The 11,606-nt window shown below is 45.9% G+C and overlaps 1 pseudogene across 1 annotated transcript; it reads left to right on the top strand.

The window, feature by feature from the left end:
* The first annotated feature begins 3,124 nt into the window (after positions 1-3,124).
* LOC308271086 (large ribosomal subunit protein eL30-like) lies at positions 3,125-9,878 on the top strand (annotated as a pseudogene). The gene is made up of 3 exons: positions 3,125-3,139; positions 6,888-7,332; positions 9,787-9,878. The product of its transcript is annotated as a large ribosomal subunit protein eL30-like (transcript).
* Positions 9,879-11,606: the final 1,728 nt, after the last annotated feature.

Here is an 11,606-nt window from a genome sequence, read left to right on the forward strand (position 1 = left end):
CCGCTCACCTGCACCCGGGGCGCCGCGGGCCTCCCGCCACCATCGGGCCGCCCGGGCGCTCAGGGCCCAGGCCTCCGGGAGCCGCCCGGCGCCGCCGCCGCCGCCGCCATTTCCTGCCGCTCGCCGTCGCCTCGCCGCCGCTGTCAGGTTACTCCATTCACCTGGGCCTGGCGCCGCCGCGACCCCTCCCGCCCGCGCCTGCGGAGACTGCGCAGCGCCCGGCTCGGCCCGGCCCGCGCTCGGCCCGCGGCTCCGGCGCACGGCGGCTTGGAGAATCCCACGGGCGCCGCGCCGCCGCTCCGCGCCCCCGCGCTCCGCTCGCCCCGCGGCGGCATGAGAGCCGGCCTGTGATTGGACGGAGCGCCGCGGTGAAAGGTTAATCCCGGCCCCCCAGCCACTCAGGAGCTGGGAGACAGCGGCGCGGCCCGCGGGCCCGGGCGGCGCGGGCGGCCCAGCGCGGGACCCGAGCGGCGGCGGCGGCGGCGGCCGGGCGCCCTGGCTGCCTGCCCTCCCGCGGCCCCGGCCCGGCCTGCGCCCGAGCCCGCCCGCCATCGCGGCCGTCACGGTTCTCCCCGGCCGGGCGCGGGGCGGCCCTGCCCTTCTGAGCGACCTTCCCGCCCGGGGGCCTCACCTGGAAGCCGCAGCCCGCAGGAGGGTGGCGGCGGGCCGGGGACGCGGCCCGGGGCCCCGCCGTAGCTCGCGGGCAGCAGTCGGACCTGCCCGCCACCCCTGGTGAATTTAAAAAGAACCGGTGGAGGAGAAGTCACAGGCTGCCTTAAAGCCGTCTCGGGTGTGCCCCAAGTGTGGGCGCCTCGGGGAGAAGGCTCCCCCATAGGCGGCCTGGCTGCAGGTGAGGTCCGGGGATGCCAGCGGCGCCTGTCCGCCCGGGACCGTGGGCTCGGCGGCCCCTGGCTGGGGTGGCGCGGCCGCCAGCCAGCCCAGGTCGAGCCCTGGGAGCACAGCTAGTCGGAGTTAAGGGGCGGGGGAGGTGTAAGTATAATTTTTTGTATTTACAAGTCGAAGTGATATTTTTGGATACACTGGAAACACAAATACTGATTTCAGTGTCACTGGCATTGTATTGCTGTTGGACAGGCCTTCCGTGAACCCTGTAATTGCCGAAATTGCCCCCCAATTTTAACAGATAAATAATAGATCATTTGGACAGTTTCTAACAAAAGCAGCCGCTAATAAGTGAGCGACTGAGATTGGAACCCAAATCGAGCTTGGAGGCTGGTGTGCTCCAGCGCTGCGGGGCCCAAGTTTTGCTCATCTGTTTATCATAAATTGTCTCGAAGTTTCTCCTAAATAGAATTATCCTGGGCAGAGTTAGGAAGTAAAATGCTTTTCTTTTCTTTTTCACCGACCTGCATTTATTTTTCGTAGGACATTTCTTATATGAGGAGCATTGTGGGCAATAGATCTCCCCGGTAAATATGCGAAGGATTTTTGGAGATAATCCTTTTTGAGTAGATAGAGCGGCACCTCAGCGTGGGGGTTTACTGGGGTGCACTACCAGTGGAAACTTGTGTGCAGGTAAAACCGCCACAATCTGTTGCCCTTTCACAATCTGGCAAGACACACTTCTTTATTGGCAGGCTGGTCCTATTTTCATTTATATATATATATATATATATATATATATATATATATATATATTTTTTTTTTTTTTTTTTTTTTAAATAAACATTAAACCGTGGCAGCGAGGTGGTGCACGTTTGTAATCCCAGTCCTAGGGAGGCTGAGACACCAGGATGACAGGTTGGAAGCCAGTGTAGCAATTTAGCGGGATCCTCTGCAACTTGGTGAGACTTTGTTTCGAAATAAAAACTAAAATTGTGCTGAGGGCTTAGCTCAGAGGTAGAATGCCTCAGGGCTCAATCCCCAGTACCACAAAAAAAAAATTTAAAAATAAAAAAATAAACAATACACACCTCTGGTTTATCTGTCAAGAAAGCATATATGGGAGTATCCTGTGGTGGTTCATGCCTATAATCCCAGCACCTGGGAGGCTGGCAGGAGAATCGCAGGTTTCTGGCTAGCCTTATTAACTTAGACTGTTTCAAAAAGATAAAGCTGGATGTGTAGTTCAGAGGGAGCTTTCCCGTGGGTTCGGTCACCAGTAACACATACACATAACGCAAATTAAAGATTAAATAAAAACATATATGGGGAACAAAATTTTCAAATTTTGTATGTAACAACTAATTCCATGGTTATGTATGATCATAATGCACCAATAAAAAATTAGGAAAAAATTATAAAAGATGAGTTTGGACCATAATCCCAAAAGATAATTCCTAATTCCATAATCCTAAATGTTAAAAAAAATTATCAAAGTATAATTCAGAAAAAGTCATTTTAAAAAATTTCAAAGACATTGATTTACATTTTTAAAGGGGATTTATTTGATAAACATGAAAACATGGCAAAACATTTCATAAACTAGTTTTTGCAATAAAAATAAGGTACAATACATGTTTATGTGATCACAAACCCTGCTAAATATTAATGACAATTGCACTATAAGTTATGAATAGATGAATCATATAAAGAAATCGTGAAATGTGACATAAATGTAAATCACTATGGTTGGTAAATGGGTGCAACCAAGTAAATAAATGCCGTCTATCTGAAATGCCAGGATGGAAATCTGAATTTTGTAATGAGATCACTCAGAATCTGCAGTGGAGCCGGTGGGGGTGGCGTTTGCTTGTAATCCCAGCATTCAGGAGGCGGAGACAGGAGGATGGCGGATCGCAGACATCCTCGACTACTTTGCGAGGCCCCTCGCAACTCAGTGACACCCTCTTTCAAAAAATATATAAAGATTATAAAATAGGACTGAGGTGTAGCTCAGAGGTAGAATGCCCCTGGGTTCCATCCCCACTATGGCAAAAAAAAAAAAAAAAAAGAAAGAAAGAAAAAAAAGAAACTACAGTTGGTCACCTCGACGTAGGCAGTCCCCTAGAGGGTCTCAAGAATCTCATCTTTCAAAAGTGTATGTACCAAAGAATCTTCCCCACCACATCCACTCCGACTCACATACTAATCACTGGAAACACCCTCAGCTACTCACCCCAAATAATTACCAGATTTCTAGGCTTCCATTCCACTTAACGTGATGCAGCCGCCCTGTGTACAACCAAACACACTAACCTCTTCCCCAGAACTCAGTTTTCTAGCCCTCATATATAGCTCCCCCCACCCCGATGGAAATTGAGTTTTCAGGATTCCAAAATTCAAGACTTTAATATTTTGGGATTGAGGGTCTAGGGATATAGTTCAGTAGTAGAGCATTTGCCTAGCTCCAATCCCCAGCATTGCAAATAATAAAATCATCTTTGGGGAATTTGAATTTCAGGTTCTAATCTTTTAGGATTTCAGCATTTGAGATTCTAACACTTGAAATACACAGTGAAAACTCTCCCACTTATGTCTTCATGCCCTAAACATGTAACTGCCTCTTCTATTTTTTTTTTTTTTTGTACTGAGGATTGAACCCAGGAGTATAGGTTCCACCTCTGAGCTACAACCCCAGCCCCCCCCCCCTTTTTTTAAATTATAAAATAGGGTCTCACTAAATCACTGAGGATCTTGCTAAGTTGCTAGGGCTGCCCTCAAATATGCAGTCCTCCTGTCTCAGGCTCCTAAGTACGGGGATATAGGCGTGCACCACTGTGTCCAGCCTGTAACCATTATTTCTTGCTTGTTCTTTAAAATTTGTATGCATATACAAACCAAGACAGTTACTTGTTCTTTGTGTTCCTCGTTTACAAAAACTCCTGCATGCCATTAAACACTGGCTATGCCTTGCCTTTTTTACTTACTCTACCCAAAATATATGCCTGTAGCAAAATATACAGAGCTTCTAGATGTTTTAACCCATATAACATTTTATTACGGGGACATGCTATAATTTACACCAAGTCTCTACTGATGGGCACGTAAACTTTAAAACACTGATCCATTTGGAATTGATTCAGTCTATGGAATGAGGAATGCTTCCAAATTATTTTTTTTTCCAAACACCTACATAGTTGCCCATTTATTGGGCATTGATTGGAGTAATTCACTTCTAGACTCTGAGTTCCAAAGGCCTATCTATTTATGTGGATTTGTTTTAAATCTGAAGATATAAAATCTTGAAAAGGATAGTGTTTCACACTCTCTCTGGATCACTAGAAATCTCAGAGCTAATATTTCAGCCCATAGTAAGCAAAAGTGCAATACCATGTGGTATGCATTTTCTTTGGGCTAATTTTATTTTCTTTAGAGATCCATGAGTCCACACTGATATTTTTTTAAATGAATAAATAAAAAAGTGATGGGAGGAGAGAGCTCTTCCATATAATAGAATGCACTAATAAATTTAGATGGAATAGCAGGATTAAAAAATCACCTTCTAGGTGTGGTGGCACAGGCTTGTAATCCCTGAGCTTGGGAGGCGGAAACAGGAGGATCACACTGGTTCAAAGCCAGCGAGGCTTGCTTAAGAGACCCTGTTTCCAAATAAAAATAGGTCTAGGAGTGTAGCCCGGAGGTAGAAGGGTTTCCAGGAACCCCAGTACCACCAAAAAAAAAAAAAAAAAAAAGAAGAAGAAGAAGTTAAAAAATCACCTTCTAGCAATCATCAGAAAAAATAAAAATATTATTGTTTGCTAAATGGAGTGGGTAAAATTTAGACAAGGAATGAGTTATTTACATGTTTCAAAGGCATCTCCCCATGAATCTGTGTTTTAAAAAAGAGGACTTTACACAAGACAAATCTAGTAGATAGCACCTTACTCAAGTAACCGAAATGAACTGTTAGGTGAGGGGAATCACAACCCTGCTCCATTGGTGTCACAGCCTTCAGACAGGGTCTGTCCCAGCCAGCAGCCAGGTGCGACACACAGAGTCATGGTCCAAGACAGCTGCAAACTCCACTCCCGCATGCATTACATATTTATATGTTAAAGGACTTCCTGGTTTCTCTAAGTAATGAGCACAAGGGGAATCCTATGTTCAGCTCTAGCAACTGGGAATATTGAAGGCCAACACCTATCCAGAGCCTTTTGTATGGAAATTCTTTATCCTTTCTTGTAGCTTTTATGTTTGAAATTAAAATTTAAAAAATAATTTAGTGGGAGACAGTCAGATAGGGGGGACATTTTCCTCATCTCTTTTGCAGTGTGTGTGTGTGTGTGTGTGTGTGTGTGTGTGTGTGTGTGTGTGTGTTACTAGGATTGGAAGCCACACACCTACCTCCAGGCTGTACCCTTAGACCTATTTTATTTTTTATTTGGAAACAGGGTCTCACTGAGTTGCTGAGAGCCTCACTAAGTTGCTGAGGCTAGCCTAGAACCTGTGACCCTCCTGTCTCAGGCTCTCAAGTACTGGGGTTACAAGCCTGGCACCATTGTGGTTTTAAGGCCATGGTAGAAGGTGCAGTTAGGGTAGAGAATTGCCAGCCATAATAGCTTCAAGATCTGACCAAAGGCCTTCTTAACTATGACCAACGGGCTGCCACGCGGGTAGATTTCTTTTGTTATTGTTTTATTTTGTCTTTTATTTTGTTTTTAACAAAATAATTAAAACAAGCGTGAACCTTACTCTGTTATAAAAAAACATTTCTAGATAGGAAAAAATACATCAATTGGGCACATTTAGTACCCTCCTCACTGCCTCAGAGCACAAACACATCATGCCTCTCTTTAGGTCATTATTAGCATGTATTTCAGGTTGACTCAGACTTCTGCTTCCACCCCTGACCTCGGTCTGCGGCTCAGGACTGACTCCCTGGGGCTTGCTTCGTCTAGAGCTACAGAATCTGACCTGCAGGCTGCGTGGAATTTTCTCAGGAGGTTATCTAAACCTAGTTTCTGAAGAACTCTTCTATAGAGTTAATTTTCCCAAGAGAGGACTAAAACAGCGGATGGTCTAGCCCACATGGTCTGCACAATTAGTGTCTCAGAACGTGATCAGCTCTTCAGCTGAAACGTAACAGTTTCCCCACATCTGAGCATCAGCTCTTTTTCATTTGAAAAAAAATCGTAGTGTAATCTTAATTTATATTAACTTATCACTGAGTCAGCAACGTGCTTGCAATTTAGTACTTCTGATCAAGCAATTTTTTTTTTTTTTTTTGGTGGCACTGGGGGTGGAACCCAGAGGCTTTCTACCTCTGGGCTATACTCCCAGACCTATTTTATATTTTATTAGAAACGGTCTCACTAAGTTGCTGAGAGCCTCACTAAGTAGCTGAGGCTGGCTTCGAACCTGTGCGATCCTCCTGTCTCAGCCTCCCAAGCGCGGGGATTACAAGCGTGCACCACCACACCCGGCTTGATCAAGCAATTTTTTAAGCAATAATTTCCATTTTATTGCATGAAATAGACTTGCAACATAGTCTGCATGAATGCAAAATAAGCCATCTACAGCAAGTGATAAGGAAACTGGGCAAAAAGAAAAAAAGCATACACTGGAAAAAAAAAAAGATTTTCTCAAAATAAAAAAATCAAAGCCGGGCATGGTGGTGCATGCTTGTAATCCCAGCATTCGGGAGGCTGAGACCAGAGGACCACAGTTCATGGACAGCCTCAGCTACTTAGTGAGGCCCTGTTTCAAACTAAAGAATAAAAAATAGGGCAGAGGGTTTAGCTCGGAGGTCAAATGCCCTGGGTTCCATCCCCAAACTCGCAAAAAATAAATAAAAAATAAAAAAATCAGAAACCAGGGAGACAACCATGGTCACTTGCATCTGGAGGGAGTGTCCCAAAGGGAAGCTGAGAAGCCCGCAGTGACTTCGGAGGTTTTATTCACTGGCTGAATTACGGAAAGGTGAATCTAGTTTTGGGGTGGTTTCAAATAAGGCCTTCAGGTCCATGTAAATGTTTTCTTTGTAGAAAAAGTCCCTGGAGTCGATCAACTCTAGGCTCCAGCTTGTTATGAAAAATGGGAAGTCCATGCTAGGGTACAAACAGACTCTGAAGATGGCCAATCAGATAGACCAAAGCAAAATGGGTCATCCTCGCCAACAACTGCCCAGCTCTAAGGAAATCTGAAAGAGTACTACGCCATGTTGGCCAAAACAGGTGTTCATCACTACAGTGGCAATAATACAGAATCGGGCACAGAATGCAGAAAATACCACAGAGCGTGCACACTGGCTATCAGTGATCCAGGTGACTCTGATACATTAGGAGCATGCCAGAACAGACTGGTGGAAAGTACAGCATGCAGCATTTTCTTTAATAAAACTTACCAGAGCTTGTTTTAAAAACATTTTAAAAAAATCAAACCATTATCATAAAGAACGTTACCAAGAACTGCTCTATTTTCCCCGCCCCGGTTGCTGGAAGCCAACCAGAGCATCTAGCACTGTTCATGTCAACGATCAAGCAATTTCTGAAAGAGCTTGGAATTAAAATCTAAGCTTGCCGATGTTCCCTCGTGCAGTGAAATAGAACTGTAGATTTTTAAGCTGGTTTTAAGTGGCCCTGCCATGTGTCCTTTCACTCTTCACTGCCCTTCACCAACCCATTTTCCGAGGCAAGTTCTCGCAGTTGTCGCCCTCTGACTTTCCTACGTCATCTAGCCAGGATGCCCCCTCTGTCCATCCAGTGTCCAGGCGCACTGTGACGTGCTGTATGTACTGGTCGGCTTGGGCTGCCGTAACAAAATATGAACTGGGTGGCTTAAGCAACAAAAGTGTATTTTTCACAGTTCCAAAGGCTGGGAAGGGTTGGCAGGCTGGTGCTTTCTGTGGCCTCTCCTTGGCTTTCAGAAGGCCGCCTTGTCCCCGTGTTCTCAGGCACAAGTGTGCTCTGTGCTTGAATACCATCAGGCATCTGTGTGTCCAAACTTCTTATAAGGACATCAGCCACCTTGAGAATTCTAGCACATGCTACAACATGATAAATTCCAAAAATGTGATAAATGAGCCAGGTGGGATGGGAAAGGACAAATGTGTGATTCCACTTACAGGAGGTGCTGAGAACAGGCAAATTCAGTTACAGAGAGAATGGTGGGTGGGAGAAATGGGGAGTTCGTGCTTAGTGCATAGAGTCTCAAATTGGGGTGAAGAGAAATTTGATTCTAAAATGGATACCACATTGTGAATGCACTTATGAGGAAGTTCTGAAAATGATTGCCCGACATTGCGAGTGTACTTAGTGCCACTAATTTAACCACTTAAATGTGCTTAAAAGAGCAACATTTAACATTTTACTGTGGTAAAAAAAAAAAAAAATAAGGAACTGAAACGCACCCGGAGTTTGTGGAGGGTCAAGTAGATGTGTCTGGCCTCTGCAGAGGTTCACGAAGGGCTGGATCCCAACACTGGTGTAGAGAGCTACTTGGGAGGCTGAGAAAAGCACCCAAGGAGGAGCACTTGAGTGCAGCTGCGGGTCCCAGCGGTGAGCTGGGACTTCTGGGGGAGGGTGAACGTCCATCAGAGGCGTGAGAGCCTGGGGGAGCAAGAAGGGAAGATGGAGACCTGGTTGTGGAGTCAGCTGCCACATTCCATCCTGGGTAATACGGATATTACTATCTGCGTTTCACAAAGGAAGCAAAAACCCATAGGGATTTTTCTCATTTGTATAAGTTTAGATAGTACATAGGAAAGGTGAGGTTCATGCGCTCTGTTCTGGTTCCATAATACACTTCGAGTGCAGATGCTCGGGGTAACTCTCAGAGGTCTGGCTTAGTGAGATTCTGCAGGCAATCCTCAGGTGGTCTGCTAGGGGCCTCAGTAGAGGACGCCCTTTCCTGCTCCCAGAGTGCTCCTGGATCCCCCAGGCCTCCCACCTCCTCCCCAGGTCACTCCCCACCTTGGTACCACCCCTTTCCTGGCTCCTGTCCTTTGCTTCTCCTTTATACACTCTTTCTATCCTGCATCTCTACTCTGCATCCTCAACCCGTTACAGTCCACCCTCCCCTTTGCTTCCAGGTGAGTGTCCTCTCTGCCCAGCTACAAAGCTCTCAATGGAGCCAGCCATGGTGGTGCACTCTTGCCTCAGCAGGAGAATCATGAATTTGAGAGAAGCCTGGGCAACATAGACCCACCTTTCAAAATAAAATGCCAAACTGTCTGGAGGATGCAGTTCAGTGGTAGAGTGCCCTAGGTTCAGTCTCTACAACCCCCGGTACCACAAACAAAACAAACCCAAGAACCCCTCAATGGCTTCCCAGTGTCGGCAAACATTTTATCCTAGGCTTCAAGATTTGCAGGAGCTGATCCCGCTTAAGCAACATCCTGCCCTGCCACCATACTAAGCTTTAGCCGTACCAGGTGACGCTGTCTCCTAAACACACAATGAAGTTTCTCTCCTCTCTGTGTTAGCTCCTGCTATTCCACTGGCCTGAAATGCCCTTCCTCCCCGTGCCCTTGGAAACCTGCCATTCTTCAGTGTTTTTCTCAACTCTCTCCTCCTTCGCCATGTTCCCCCATTGTGACACCCGGCGCCCGGCTGCTGCAGACCCCATTCCCTGCAGCAGGAAGAATTCTTCCTTCTCGTTACTCACAAGGCATACTGCGTGTACTGTTATTCTAGTGCTTATCACGGAGTCTGGTTTTTACTTGAGGATCCCATGCTTCTACCAAAGAAGAGTTTGAAATGTCTCCCAGTCCAGAACACTACATCTGGCCCTCACGAACATAACTGTAAATGAAAGAGCGGGTCCCGCAGAGCCCCGGCCTCTCACCACACCCTGTCATTGCCCTGGAATGCCGGTCAGCTCAGGAAAAGTGGGTGCGCCATCGCCCTCTCCCCAGCCTCCCCCTGCATTCTGTCCTCCCCCCAGCACTTCCCCAAAGCCCGCGCCCCACTCGGCATTCAACTCCGTCCCATTCCTATGACTGCGGCTTCAAGTACAGCAGAGTGACTCCAGAGTGACTCCTTTTACCTCCTGGATTCTTGGCGCTTGGAGGCAGCACACGGTTGGCAGAGCACAAGGCTTCAGCCTACACTCGGGGCTGCCTTAAACTGCACGGCCAGGAGCAGCTCGAGGGCCTCGTCCTCAAGTTCATGCTATTCATAGCCCTCCACGTCTAGCAAAAGGCTTTGAGCATGACATCCTTACAAACTCCTAAACGCACTATGAAAGTGGGTCCCTGAAGACAGAACCTGGAGATATCAATTCACAGTATTTACAGTAGGTGGAGCTCTCTCTCTCACTGTGATCTCTATTTCAAACACCACTGAGATTATTCTCATGTTGGCAGCCGTTAATCAGTCCATGCTTCTTGCTCAAGCATATGAAGAACCATGGGGTTCACTTGAACTACTTACCCTTGATAGCTATAAATTACTAGAAAAAAAATATATATATATAGTTTGTTTTTGTTTTGTTTTTTGTTTTGGGTTTTGTTTTTTTTTTTTTTTTTTTTTTGGTGGTACTGGGGTTCCTGGAAGCCCTTCCACCTCCAGGCTACACTCCCAGACCTATTTTATATTTTTCTATTTTTGGAAACAGGGTCTCAAACCAGCGCGGCTGGCTTCGAACTTGCGCGATCCTCCTGTCTCTGCCTCCCAAGTGCTGGGATTACAAGCGTGCGCCACCACGCCCGGCTAGAAAATAATATTAAAGAGTTTCTCCCTAAAAATGCACTAAGACTTAAAGCAACTAGTACAAGTAAGGAAAGACATGATTAAAAACTACAGATACAATAAATCTCCAAGACTCCAACAGTCAAAATGGGCAACGGACATTTATATTTGATATAAGGATAGCTAAACTCACAAATAAGAAGGCAAAAGAAAAAGAGAGGTGTTCTTCTGTAAGTATATTTCTTTTTTTTGTGTGTGTGTGTGGTACTGGGGGTGAAACCCAGGGGCTTTCTACCTCCAGGCTATATTCCCAGACCTATTTTATATTTTATATGGAAACAGGGTCTCACTAAGTTGCCGAGAGCCTCACTAAGTAGCTGAGGCTGGCTTCGAACCTGCGCGATCCTCCTGTCTCAACCTCCCAAGTGCGGGGATTACAAGTGTACGCTACCACACCCGGCTTCTGTAAGTATATTTCTAAAGTACATGTTCTAAAAACTAAAAATATAAATGACGATGCCCAAATCTGATGCAGCTTTAGTGAAAGTGTCATATTCATAGTAATGATAATTGGAAGTTTTTGAAATCAACTTGATAGAAAACAAAAAATTAATATTTTTAATTGGTGACTGTATTCCTGGGTGCTATGCTAAAAAATAACCCCAAAGGAAAAGTTTTTTGAAATTGTTTATTGTAGCTTATTTATTTATTTATTTATTTATTGCAGAACTGGGGATAAAACCCAGGGGCATTCTACTTCTGGGCCACACTCCACTCCCAGCCCTATTTTTTTATTCTTTTTTTTTTTTTTTTTTTAACAGGGTCTCACTGAGTTGCAGAGGTCCTCACTAAGTAGCTGAGGCTGGCCGCGAACCGCAATCCTCCTGTCTCAGCCTCCCAAATGCTGGGATTACAAGCGTGCGCCACCACGCCCGACTAGCATTTTTAGTTTTAAACATTTCACGTAAAACATTCAAAACCAGCCGGGCGTGGTGGCGCACGCTTGTAATCCCAGCATTAGGGAGGCTGAGACCAGAGGATCGCGGTTTGCAGACAGCCTCAGCTTCTTAGTGA

Source organism: Muscardinus avellanarius (assembly GCF_963383645.1).
Source record: "Muscardinus avellanarius genome assembly, chromosome: 12".
Classification (NCBI taxonomy): Eukaryota; Metazoa; Chordata; class Mammalia; order Rodentia; family Gliridae; genus Muscardinus; species Muscardinus avellanarius.